The sequence below is a fragment of the Orcinus orca genome, chromosome 9 (assembly GCF_937001465.1).
Source record: "Orcinus orca chromosome 9, mOrcOrc1.1, whole genome shotgun sequence".
Classification (NCBI taxonomy): Eukaryota; Metazoa; Chordata; class Mammalia; order Artiodactyla; family Delphinidae; genus Orcinus; species Orcinus orca.
The window spans coordinates 63,233,446-63,247,079 of record NC_064567.1 but is presented as its reverse complement, the minus strand read 5'-3'; positions in this window follow the sequence as shown (position 1 = coordinate 63,247,079).

Here is a 13,634-nt window from a genome sequence, read left to right as displayed (position 1 = left end):
ATTTGGATGCTTGCATCCTGTGCTTCACGCTTGCGTAACCACTTGTCATTCTCCAACTCTATGGAGCCTTTCATCACTTCATTCTTTCCTGTTTGTCTCTTTCACTTCTTAGAACCTTCCTACATGAACCTTATCCATTTCTCTATTTTTTGTTTCCTTAATTTGTCAGTTCTACAGTTCTTTTCCTGAGGCTGAACTTGTTACCTCTTCTATGATTTTTTACTTATCTCCTCAGAAAGTCTGAGCTGCTTCTAAAAAAGACACTTTTCTAGAACTTTGTATGATACATTTGCGTACTGTCAAAACTTGGTTAGTTCATAATTTTGTTTATGCTTGTCATTTCTACAAAGGCAGAGGTTCTTCTATTTGTGTATTTGTAGAACCTCCCTATGTCTGCCATTAGTAGGTGTTTAATAACATTTGATGAACTGATCAGAGCATAAACTATGGTTTATGTGTGCATTTTACATTGAATTCTTTTGGGAGCAGTCTGCTCTCACCTGTATACACTCTGAGGGCACGCTAAGATCTTAGTTGTATCTCCCAGAATTTCCAACCTCTCACAAACAAGACTGAGAAGTAACGACTTGCCTCATAATTCATTGCATTAAATCCCCATTGTAGGCATTTAGTTCTCTTTCATTATTTTCTCCCCACTTTACTGTCTTCATCCTCTATATTATCTCCCAAAGCCTCTTTAATCTCTTCTATTGGTTTAAGTAATCCTGCTCTGCCTGCAATTATATACATCTCATCATGCAAAGCAAAGACCTCAGAAGATGGACCCGTTTAAGATCAGTTATTCAAACAGGTTGTCTTAAGTAAAATTTCTTGCTCACCTGAAGTTAAATATTAATGGAATAGGCCTTCTGAGGAAAAGGCTAGGGAAATTCTGCCACAAAGAAAAATTATTTTTCATTTTATATGAATTATTATTTTGCATAGAATAGCAGCCCACCACTTAAATGATTCCTGTAGTGAATCATTTTGTACAATTAATTTTTTTCCTAAGGCAAATAATCATCATTAATTTATCCTTATCAAAACTTAGATTTTTATGTAGATTTATTTAACAGGATAATTTTTGTTTAAGAAACGGCTTCCATGAAGCCTAAGAAATAACACCCTAGAGGTAAATATATCATTGAAGCATTTACCTTTCACTAATTTATCGGTTCAGTAGCTAATAATGAGTGCCCACCATGCTTCAAGTTTCCCCCCAAATAATGTTTGCTGAATAAATGAATGAATGAATGAGTGCAAGAAATAGTGGATGAAAGTGAGTGTAGAGAAAGACTCAGTTTTTCTTATGTCTTCTTGAGTTGATTTCCATTCTTTCGTCAAGTTTATAGGACTCTGTCTTTCAAATAAAGCATCTTTGTATTTCTGAGGACATTATTAAACCAAATTAGGAATTTATTAGCATCACAGTTTGGGACATTTTCAAGATATTAATAGGTAGAGTTATTTTAAGTGAGACCTAATTGGCATGTGGGTGCAGACCTTCCCCCACCTTCCTGTTTCTTTGAAGTAGTCTTGAGCCCTGTGTAAGGAAGGGCGCTCTGGAGCTGTGCTTGTTTTTATTAAGTCACTCAGTAAATCCTTGACCTCTTTGTTTCTGAACTTTACCTCCAGTAAAACCCAGACATTTGGCTAAAGCCATAGTGCAGACAATCAGAAAATATGAGCTTGAGGTTACAAAATAGCCGTAAAAGTAATGAAAGTATTTGCAACCACTCAGTTTGCATATGGAAATTTTCATCTGCAGCTCAAGGAATGGCTGTGCTCTAATCACTCAGGCAGCAGCTGCTTAAAATCAATGGTGAAAGCAGTGTGCTTTTTTCTCCTTTCTCTATGACTTCCCCCCCAAAAGATTTAAATCCATTTTTTTCTCCGAGTTCTTCATTTCTATGTATGTTTCTCTGCTTACTTAAAAAAAATTGTCATAATCTTTTAACGTAATGTGCTATGACATAATGGATGACTGCAACTGAATACCATCTGGAGTATTTTAAATATTCTGTTTATCAACAGGAAAGATGAGCACTCCCATATTCTTTTCCTTTTCTTTCTTTCTTCTTTCTTTCTTTCTTCTTTCTTTCTTCCTTCCTTCCTTCCTTCCTTCCTTCCTTCCTTTCTTTCTTTCTTTCTTTCTTCCTTTCTTCCTTTCTTCCTTTCTTTCTTTCTTTCTTCCTTTTGTTTTGTGACTACCTTGTTATATATTGATTTATATATCATTTATGAGAAAATAATATAAATTCATACTAGATTGAGTGAATCAAATGCTAATCATAGAAAAATTGATAATACATAATGATGGAGCAAAAGTCATTTTTAAAATACAAATTATATTTAACATGTATGTGTCAGTGAGGAAGAAAGCTTTCCTCTATCACTCTAGGTTCTTCTGGCTGGTCTAAGAATTAAATTGACTTGAGACAGAGTAACAGGAGAAAATCAAATTTAATTTCATGTGTATGGGAAGCCCACATTCATTTTGCCTTTTTATACCGAGATAAAAAGGCAAAATAAGGTATATATGCCATCCTGAGCTAAGGCATGGAATGGGGCCCTGGGAATTCTGAAGACAGGAGGATCATTCACAGGACAATAGGAAGAAGAGGAGATGTTTAGTAATTAGGTGTTTGCCCAGCAGTATAGATGGGGCCTCTTAGATAAAATTTATCTCCGGCAATAACTCTTTTCTGGGAAAAATCTCCAATTTAAATTCTTCTTGATATTTAAGGGAGGAGCAGTAGTTTCTCTTGGATTTTCAAGGTCTTAATTGCCTTTAGTTCAAAACAATCCTCAGGCAAAAGTGGCACATTTGGGGGAGGCTCACTCTGGATCCTACATATGCTTGAGAGGAACAGACACTCCCTGCTAATTTTCTAAAACAATGGTTTTCAGCCTTTTTAAAATCACCTCTCCAGATTTAATATTTCACTGCTTTAGGAAGAAGGAATAGATTTAAATGGACCATCTTTTTAAAGTACAAGTGAGAACAAACAATATTTTCAAGCTGGAGAAATAAGTACAGTTTAGTATACTGGAGATTAGAAAGTGGAATTATAGATGTCCTGCATCATGAACATGTTGTTTTGGTCACTGGAGTTTCACCTTTCTTTTCCTAACAGTTTCTCTTGGTCATCCAGTGGTAGTAACATTTTTATGGTTCTCATGATAGTTTCTTTGCTTGTGGATGAGGAGAGTACTTATAAGGTGACCAAAGCTTGGATCAAATATATTTAAGCAGGGATTTCAGATCATCTGTAAACTGTAGGTGTCAGGGACATGCTCTCTAGTACCTCTGATTATACCTGTTACATAAATGGTACCCAATAAATGTTTTATTTTGGAACAATAATATGTTTTTCTGCTTATATGTATCTGTTAGTTAGCTCCCAAGTAAAAACAGATACTTCTTTTAGTTAGTTTGTATGGGTGTGTATGGTAAGAACACTTAAAACCTATTCTCTTAGCAAATTTCAAATATCCAATATAGTATTATTAACTATAATCACCATGCTATACACTAGACCCTGAAAACTTATTTGTTGTGTAACTGAGTTAGTACCCTTTGACCAACATCTCCTCTATTTTTCCTACCTCCCAAACTCTGGCTACCACTACTTCTACTCTCTGATTCTATGAGTCTGCCTTTTTTAGATTTCACATATATTTGAGATCCTACAGGATTTGTCTTTCTGTGTCTGGCTTATTTCACTTAGCATAATGTCCCACAGATTCATCCATGTAGTTGTAAATGGCAGAGTTTCTTTCCTTTTTAAGGCTGAATAATATTCCATGTCAAGAAGAGAGACTGAACAGTCTCTAGCCAGGACTTCAAACCTTAGTCAAGACAGCACAATTAAACAAAACAAAACACTATGTTACATTTGGTATACTAGTTTGCAAAACAAATATTTTTATAAGTGATATAAGAGACTATAAAGTCAAGACTCAACATGTTTATTGATCTTTAGCTATAGAAAGCCATAAATTAAGACAGAAACACCACCAAGACCTGATTTTTAATCCTGGTTCTTCTACAGATAGAAGGATCTGTATAACTACTAGTTAAAGGAATTGAACTGTCACTGCCGAACTTAGGGCCTAGAGAGGAATAGGGAAGTACTATTAATTTTAAATAATGAGGACAGAACAGGATGGTAAAGGGAACACAGAGACAGGATACCTTCCCTAGACTTAGAGGGTGATGATGATGGTTGGCTTCCTGAAAAGTAATACAAAGCTGAGACTTTGACAGAGGAGGAATAACTGGCATATAAGGTCCTTGACCTATAGTAAGCAAGAGCTCAGCAAATAAATAAAATTTTAACGGGCATTTTTCTTTTTCTTTTTTTCCTTTCTTTTATTTTTTGGTGGTGTATGGCAAGAAATCCAGTTTTTATTTTATGAACTTTAATAAACAAACTGTTGCAGTTTGTTTAACTATGACACATTTTTAGACCTCCCTCTCAATAAGACTTGGAGTCTATACTCCTCCCTTTGAATCTGTGTGGGCTTGTGATTTCTTAGAACAATGTAATACCGTGGAAATGATACTTCAGAACTTCTGAGGTTTGGTCAGAAAAGGCCATGTGCTTCTGCTGGCTTCTTATGGAATACTTGCTCTCTGGAAACTCTCTTTAGGATGCTCCCTCTTAAAACTCAGTTACCATGGGGTGAGAAGCCTACACCATATTGAGAATCCATAAAGAAGTGCCCTTATCGACAGAACCGGCTAAATCCAGCCTTCATGCCATTTGAGCTCAAGTCCCAGATGATATACATGAAGAAGCCTCTAAGTTGTTCTAGTTTCCAGCCATTTGCATGACCCCCATGCATTTGAATCTTCTTATCTGAAGTATCAGAGCAGAAGTAAGCCATCTCTGCTGTACCCTGTCCAAATACCTGACCCAAGGAATTTTTTAGCATAATAAATTGTAATTATTTTATGCCACTAATTTTTTTGTCTTTTTTAAATTTTATTTTAAGCATATTGGAGTAGAGTTGATTAACAATGTTGTGTTAGTTTCAGGTGTACAGCAAAGAGATTCAGTTATACGTATACATGTATCTATTCTTTTTCATATTCTTTTCCCATTTAGGTTATTACAGAGTATTGAGCAGAGTCCCCTGTGCTATACAGTAGGTCCTTGTTGGTTATCTGTTTTAAATATAGCAGTGTGTACATGTCAATCCCAAACTCCCAATCTGTCCCTCCCCCCATTATGCCACTAATTTGGGGTTAAGTTTTGTGTGGCAGTTAATACTGGAACATCATTAATTATCTGTATGTAAAATTATTTTCTTTCTTGTGTGTGTTGAGAAAATTTCAAATCCTAGGTTAACTTCTTGGCTCTACATGCAGAATACAACTAAAATTCTTTTTTCTCAACAGTCATGTAAAAGTGCATTTTAGCCAAAATGCAAATAAGTGTGTGTTATATCCAGGCAACTAAAAGTAATTCATTATAACTGGATCAAAGAACTTGAGAATAAGAGTCACTAGAAACAAAGCTGGAAATGTAAGCACCAGATCATGAAAGTTCTTATAGGTCAAATTAAGAAGTTAAGTTTATGCTAAGGGCAATGAGAAACTGCTTATTTAAAGCTGTTTTGTCTCCTGATCATATTTACATTTCAGAAAGATCTGTGTTTTCTAATGGTTTCTGGATTTCAGGGGTTAGTCTGAGGATAAAGTGGCCAGTTAGAAAACTGTTGTAGTAATTGAAGTAAAATATGGTAATGGCATATTTCACTTACATTAGTGGCAGTGTAGATGGAAGAAACTTGACAAATTCAATAGATGATTATAAGGTAGAATCAATAGAAATGTGTGATATATTGAATGCAGGTAGTTGGGACAGACAGAAAAGTCAGAAATGGCATGACCAACTAGGTGAAAGTGAGCCAAGTGGAGAATAATAGAGGAGGCTAAGATTGGAGGGGAAGGTAGGCAGTAGACAATAAACTGTGAGTTTGACATGTTGAGTTGGGTCAATAGATTGCATTAGAGTCTAGTTAATGACTTATAGAGTACCCTCTCACATTGGGTTTGGCAAAGTGACTTGGCTTTGGAATAATGGAAGACCTGACAAAAGCATATGCTTAAAAACATGTTTGTACTTCTTCTCTTGGATTCTTGCTGCCACTACTACAGTAAGTCTGAACTAGCCTGGTGGAAGGATGTAAGAGACAAGTAGAATCAACTTGACCTACTTGACCTGAGGTCATCTGAGACCAGCCAGATCCCATATGACTGGCCAGTAACTGCTGACACATGAGAAATTCCACTTGTGATTAAAAAAAAAAAAAAAAAAGGAGCTCTAAAATATCCAGGGAAAGAACATGCAGCAAGGTAAGAGGAAAATATAGCAAGATAGTGTCCATTAAAACCAAGGAGAAAGAATATTCAAAAAGGAAGATATGGTGTAAAACACCATTGAAAAGTCAAATAAGATTGTGGCTGATGAAACTTACATTGGATTTAGCAACACTGAGGTCATCAGTGATCCTGAAGAGGGCAATTTCATGTAGTGGTAAAATGATGGCACTGGGTCCACCTTGATTGCTGAGAAAACTATCAATAATGTTTCTTTTCTTTTTTAGAAATTTAAAATACTTGTCTCTATGATCAGGCTGAATTAATTAGAAATTTGTCTCCTGTAATCAATCAGATGCTCTAAGTATGAATTAATTAGAAAAGAGTAAACAGATACCTAAAAAAAAGAAAAAACTTTTTTGATATGCATGGCAATATCTAGTGATGGAATGCATGGAAAACCTTGCCAAGTCTACCATAGTAAAAAGAATTCTCATGTTTAGAATTTATCCATATTCTCTCAACTCTATCCTGATTACAAGGAGCTTTTGTTGTTTTGAAGAATAATGCATGCACCATAGTTTAATAGCACTATGACAAATTTGAATTAAGTAGCTTCCCTTTTGTTATAGAGGGCAATAGCAACATTGCATATTCACCAATTATTCCCTCCAATCTTCTTACGTTTTCTTTTAATTTGTTCTGACTTTGAGAGGACAGTGAGAGAGTTTTCCGTCAAAGGAGGCAAAGAGTCATTAGACTGTACAGTCACACGGTTATTAGAATAGGTGATTCCAAAGGTTTATTCTGTGTTCCACAGGTTATAAATTAGTCTTTTTATGTAGTAGGAGATGAGCTACATCCAGCGAGAGAAAACATTTCTCCAAAACTGTTGGTGGGAATGTAAATTGGTTTAGCTATGGAGAACAGTATGAGGGTCCTTAAAAAACTAAAAATAGAATTACCATATGATCCAGCAATCCCACTCCTGGGCATATATCCAGAGAAAACTCTAAATCTGAAAGAAATGTGCACCCCAATGTTCATGGCAGCACTATTTACAATAGCCAGACATGGAAGCAACTGAAATGTCCATCAACGGATGAATGGATAAAGAAGATATGGTATATATATACAGTGGAATATTACTTAGTCATAAAAAAGAATGAAATAATGCCATTTGCAGCAAAATGGATGGCCCTAGAAATTATTATACTAAGTGAAGTAAGTCAGAGAAAGACAAATATCATGACTTATATACAGAATCTAAAATATGATACAAATGAACTTATTTACCAAACAGAAATAGACTCACAGACATTGAAAACAAAGTTATGGTTACCAAAGGGGAAAGTGGGGGAGGAACAAAATAGGAGTGTGGGATTAGCAGATACAAACTACTATACATAAAAATAGATAAACAACAAGGTCTTACTGTATAGCGCAGAGAACTATATTCACTATCTTATAATAACCTATAGTGGAAAAAAATATGAAAAAGCTGTATTCATATAAGTGAATCTCTTTGCTGTGCACCAGAAACTAATACAGCATTGTAATTCAAGTATACTTCAAGAAAATTAATTAATTAATTAATTAAAAATAAAATAAAATAAAATATGAGTCTGACTGAATTCCTATATTCAGTGAACTTGAGTTTCTCTATAGCAATTAAATTTGTGGAATTCTCATGGAATTTTTTTGTTTAAAGTTTGGGCTGACTATAAAAGTCAGACACAATATAGAATTTTAAAAATAAACTTACTATGAGCTGGGAAGAAGTGAGAGAGTGGCATGGATTTATATATACTACCAAATGTAAAATAGGTAGCTAGTGGGAAGCAGCTGCATAGCACAGGGAGATCAGCTCGGTGCTTTGTGACCACATAAAGGTCTGGGATAGTGAGGGTGGGAGGGAGACACAAGAGGGAGGACATATGGAGATATATGTATTATAGCTGATTCACTTCGTTATAAAGCAGAAACAAACACACCATTGTAAAGCAATTATACTCCAATAAAGATGTTAAAATAAATAAATAAATAAAGTAGGGATGTTATTGCAAAAAAAATGTAAACACTCAAATAAAATAAAAATGTAAATCACCCAAATAATTAACAATAATTATTAGTATATTATGTTCAACTTCTTGAATATATTTTAATATAAACACACAAACAGTTTTGAATCTTGAGCTCTTTAAATTTACTATTATATCATGATTTTTCTAGGACATTTCCATTTCTTTAAAAACTTTAATATTCTGTATGATGTCAATTAAATGACTATGTCATAATTGCTTGTTCACTTGCTTGTTATTCAGTAAGGTATTTTTCTCAATTTTTGAGACTATATATCCACAGACAAAAAAGTGTTTTGCTCTGTAAAAGACACTGTCAAGAAAATGAAAAGACAAGTTACAGAATGGAAGAAAATTCCTGAAAATCATATATCACCTATCTGATGACTTGTATCCAGAATATAAGAACCTGCAAAATTCAACAGCAAGAAAGTAAAGAAGACCTCTTAAAAATGAACAAAAACTCTGAATAGACATTTCACCAAAGAGGACATACAGATGGAAAATAAGCACATTATAAGATGCTCAATATCATTAGGCTTTGGGGAAAAGCAAATTAAAATCACAATCAAATGACACTGAATACTATTAAAAATTGCTATAATAAAAAATAGTGAAAACACAAGTGCTGACAAGGGTGCACAGAAGCTGGATCACTCATACATTGCTGATGGGAATATAAAATTGGGCAGTCATTATGAAAAACAGTTGTCAGTTTCTCATAAAGTTAATAATACACTTACCATATGACCTAGCAATCTCGCTCTTGGGTATTTATCTTAGAATTTCTGTTCTTGAAAAAGCATCAGAACCTAGGGAACACATCTTAATGTCTGGAGCCATTTTTGGCTGCTCCAGTGCAGAAGGAGGAGGTCACTATGGCCATCTAGTGGGTAAAGACAAGGAAGTTCCTAAATATCTCACAATGCACAGGACAACCCCAACAAAGAATTATGTGGCCAAAATGTCAATAGCACCAAGCTTGAGAAATCCTGCCTTTGAGAATTGACAACTTATATCCACAGGAAAACCTGTAAAAAAAAAAAAAGGTTTATATCAGCTTTTTTTAATAATCATCCCAAATTCCAGAGTGTCTTCAGTGGACTAATGGATAAAAAAACTATAGCAGGGCTTCCCTGGTGGCGCAGTGGTTGAGAGTCTGCCTGCATATGCAGGGGACACGGGTTCATGTCCCGGTCTGGGAAGATCCCACATGCCGCGGAGCGGCTGGGCCCATGAGCCATGGCCGCTGAGCCTGTGGGTCTGGAGCCTGTGCTCCTCAACGGGAGAGGCCACAGCAGTGAGAGGCCCGTGTACCGCAAAAAAAACCCAAAAAACTATAGCAAATCCATGTAAAGAAATACTACTAAATCCATACAAACAAATATTATTCAGCAATAAAAATGAACAAACTATTGAAGCACACGGCGTGGACGAATCGCAAAACCATTACGTTGAGTGAAATACTCAATCTCTCTCAAAGGTTACATAGATTATGATTCCACTTATAAAACATTCACTGAAAGGCAGAACTATAACGATGAACAGAGCAATTGTTTCAGAGAGGTCAGGGTTGGGGAAGAGTGTGATTACAAAGGGACAGCACAAAATGCTTTGGGAGTGGGGTGATGGAACTTTTTTGTATCCTGATTGTAGTGGTTGTAACACAGATCTATAACATGTTGTAATTCATAGTCTATAAATAAAAAAGTAAATTTAAAAAGTAATTTTTTAAAAAAATGTGAAATGTTTCCTCCTCTTATATATTCTGGTTGACTCTATATAGAATTTCTTAAATTTTGGTAGAGTTTACTAAGGAAGCCATCTGAGTCAGAAATTTTCTTTCTGGGAAGGTTATAACCTTTAATTCAATGATTTCTATAGATTTAGGAATATTAGGGTATAAAATTTTTTTCCAGTTTTAATCTGTTGTGTCTTGCAAGGAATTTTGCATTCTTTTAAGTTATATTTATGGGCACAGATTTCTTACTTCACTTAATAGCCTTTCAAAATCTATGGAATCCTTAGTGATATCTTCTTTTCACTTTTGATATTTGCAATTTTGTCTTGGTAATTCTGACTAGTGTTTTATCCATTTTAGAGATACTTTCAAAGAACGAGTATTTGCTTTTAATTATTTTTTCTATTGTTAGTGTTGCTAATATCACTGATTTCTACTATTATATTTATTTTCTCTTCTGCTCTTTAGGTTTATTTTCCCATCTTTTTCTAGTTGATTAATCAGGAAGTTGAATTATTCATTTAGGATCTGTCTTCTTTTTAACATATATGTAATAAATTTCTTTCCAAATTTCCTTACATTCCACAAATATTGATGTTGTCTTTTCATTCTCATTTAATTCAAACTATGTTCCAGTTTCATTGGGATTTCTTATTTGACGAATGACTTACTTCAAAATATATTAAAAGTACTTGGGAATTTTCCTGAATGGGGATTATTATTCATTGGTAGTTTGATTAAATTATGATTTTAGCATATACTTTATATAATTTCAATTAGTTTATCTTTTTAAGCTTTTACTATAGCTAAGCATATGATTTAATTTATGAAAACTCTACATATACTTGGAAACAAATTATAATATGATTTTTTTAAAAACAATTTTAACATCTTTATTGGAGTATAATAACTTTACAGTGGTGTGTTACTTGCTGCTGTATAACAAAGTGAATCAGCTATATGTATACATTTATCCCGATATCTCATCCCTCTTGCATCCCCCTCCCACCCTCCATATCCCACCCCTCTAGGCGGACAAAAAGCACTGAGCTGTACTCCCTGTGGAATGTGGCTGCTTCCCACTAGCTATCAGTTTTACATTTGGTAGTATATGTATGTCCATGCCACTCTCCCACTTCGTCCCAGCTTACACTTCCCACTCCGTGTATCCTCTAGTCCATTCTCGACATCTGCGTCTTTATTCCTGTCCTGCCCCTAAGTTCTTCAGAACTTTTTTTTTTTTTTTAGATTCCATATATATATATGTGTTAGCATATGGTATTTGTTTTTCTCTTTCTGACTAACTTCACTCTGTATGACAGACTCTTGGTCCATCCAACTCACTTCGAATAACTCAATTTAGTTTCTTTTTTATGGCTGAGTAATATCCTATTGGATATATGTGCCAATTCTTCTTTATCCATTCATCTGTCGATGGACACTTAGGTTGCCTCCAAGTCCTGGCTATTGTAAATAGAGCTGCAATGAGCATTGTGGTACATGATGCTTTTTGAATTATGGTTTTCTCAGGGTATATGCCCAGTAGTGGGATTGCTGGGTCATATGGTAGTTCTAATTTTAGTTTTTTAAGGAACCTCCATACTGTTCTCCAGTGTGGCTGTATCAATTTGCATTCCCACCAACAGTGCAAGAGAGTTCCTTTTTCTCAACACCCTCTCCAGCATTTATTGTTTGTAGATTTTTTTTTAACATCTTTATTGGGGTATAATTGCTTTACAATGGTGTGTTAGTTTCTGCTTTATAACAAAGTGAATCAGTTATACATATACATATGTTCCCACATCTCTTCCCTCTTGCATCTCCCTCCCTCCCACCCTCCCTATCCCACCCCTCCAGGCGGTCACAAAGCACCAAGCTGATATCCCTGTGCTATGTGGCTGCTTCCCACTAGCTATCTACCTTATGTTTGGTAGTGTATATATGTCCATGCCTCTCTCTCGCTTTGTCACAGCTCACCCTTCCCGTGCCCCATATCCTCAAGTCCGTTCTCCAGTAGGTCTGTGTCTTTATTCCTGTCTTACCCCTAGGTTCTTCATGACATTTTTTTTTTCTTAGATCCCATATATATGTGTTAGCATACGGTATTTGTCTTTCTCTTTCTGACTTACTTCACTCTGTATGACAGACTCTAGATCTAACCACCTCATTACAAATAGCTCAATTTCGTTTCTTTTTATGGCTGAGTAATATTCCATTGTATATATGTGCCACATCTTCTTTATCCATTTATCCAATGATGGGCACTTAGGTTGTTTCCATCTCTGGGCTATTGTAAATAGAGCTGCAATGAACATTTTGGTACATGACTCTTTTTGAATTATGGTTTTCTCAGGGTATATGCCCAGTATTGGGATTGCTGGGTCGTATGGTAGTTCTATTTTTAGTTTTGTAAGGAATCTCCATACTGTTCTCCAGTGTGGCTGTATCAATTTGCATTCCCACCAACAGTGCAAGAGAGTTCCTTTTACTCCACACCCTCTCCAGCATTTATTGTTTGTAGATTTTTTGATGATGGCCATTCCGACCCGTGTGAGATGATATCTCATTGTAGTTTTGATTTGCATTTCTCTAATGATTAATGATGTTGAGCATTCTTTCATGTGTTTGTTGGCAATCTGTATATCTTCTTTGGAAAAATGTCTATTTAGATGTTCTGCCCGTTTTTGGATTAGGTTGCTTGCTTTTTTGATATTGAGCTGCATGAACTGCTTGTAAATTTTGGAGATTAATCCTTTGTCAGTTGATTCATTTGCAAATATTTTCTCCCATTCTGAGGGTTGTCTTTTGGTCTTGTTTATGGTTTCCTTTGCTGTGCAAAAGCTTTTAAGTTTCATTAGGTCCCATTTGTTTATTTTTATTTCCATTTCTCTAGGAGGTGGGTCAAAAAGGATCTCGCTGTGATTTATGTTATAGAGTGTTCTGCCTATATTTCCTCTAAGAGTTTTATAGTGTCTGGCCTTACATTTAGGTCTTTAAAACATTTTGAGTTTATTTTTGTATATGGTGTTAGGGCATGTTGTAATTTCATTCTTTTACATGTAGCTGTCCAGTTTTCCCAGCACCACTTATTGAAGAGGCTGTCTTTTCTCCATTGTATACTCTTGCCTCCTTTATCTAAAATAAGGTGACCGTATGTGCGTGGGTTTATCTCTGGGCTTTCTATCCTGTTCCATTGATCTATATTTCTGTTTTTGTGCCAGTACCATACTGTCTTGATTACTGTAACTTTGTTTTATAGGCTGAAATTAGGGAGGCTGATTGCCACAGCTCCGTTTTTCTTTCACAACATTGCTTTGGCTATTTGGCGTCTTTTGTGTTTCCATACAAATTGTGAAAGTTTTTGTTCTAGTTCTGTGAAAAATGGCATTGATAGTTTGATAGGGATTGCACTGAATCTGTAGATTGCTTGGGGCAGTACGGTCATTTTCACAATGTTGATTCTTCCAATCCAAGAACATGG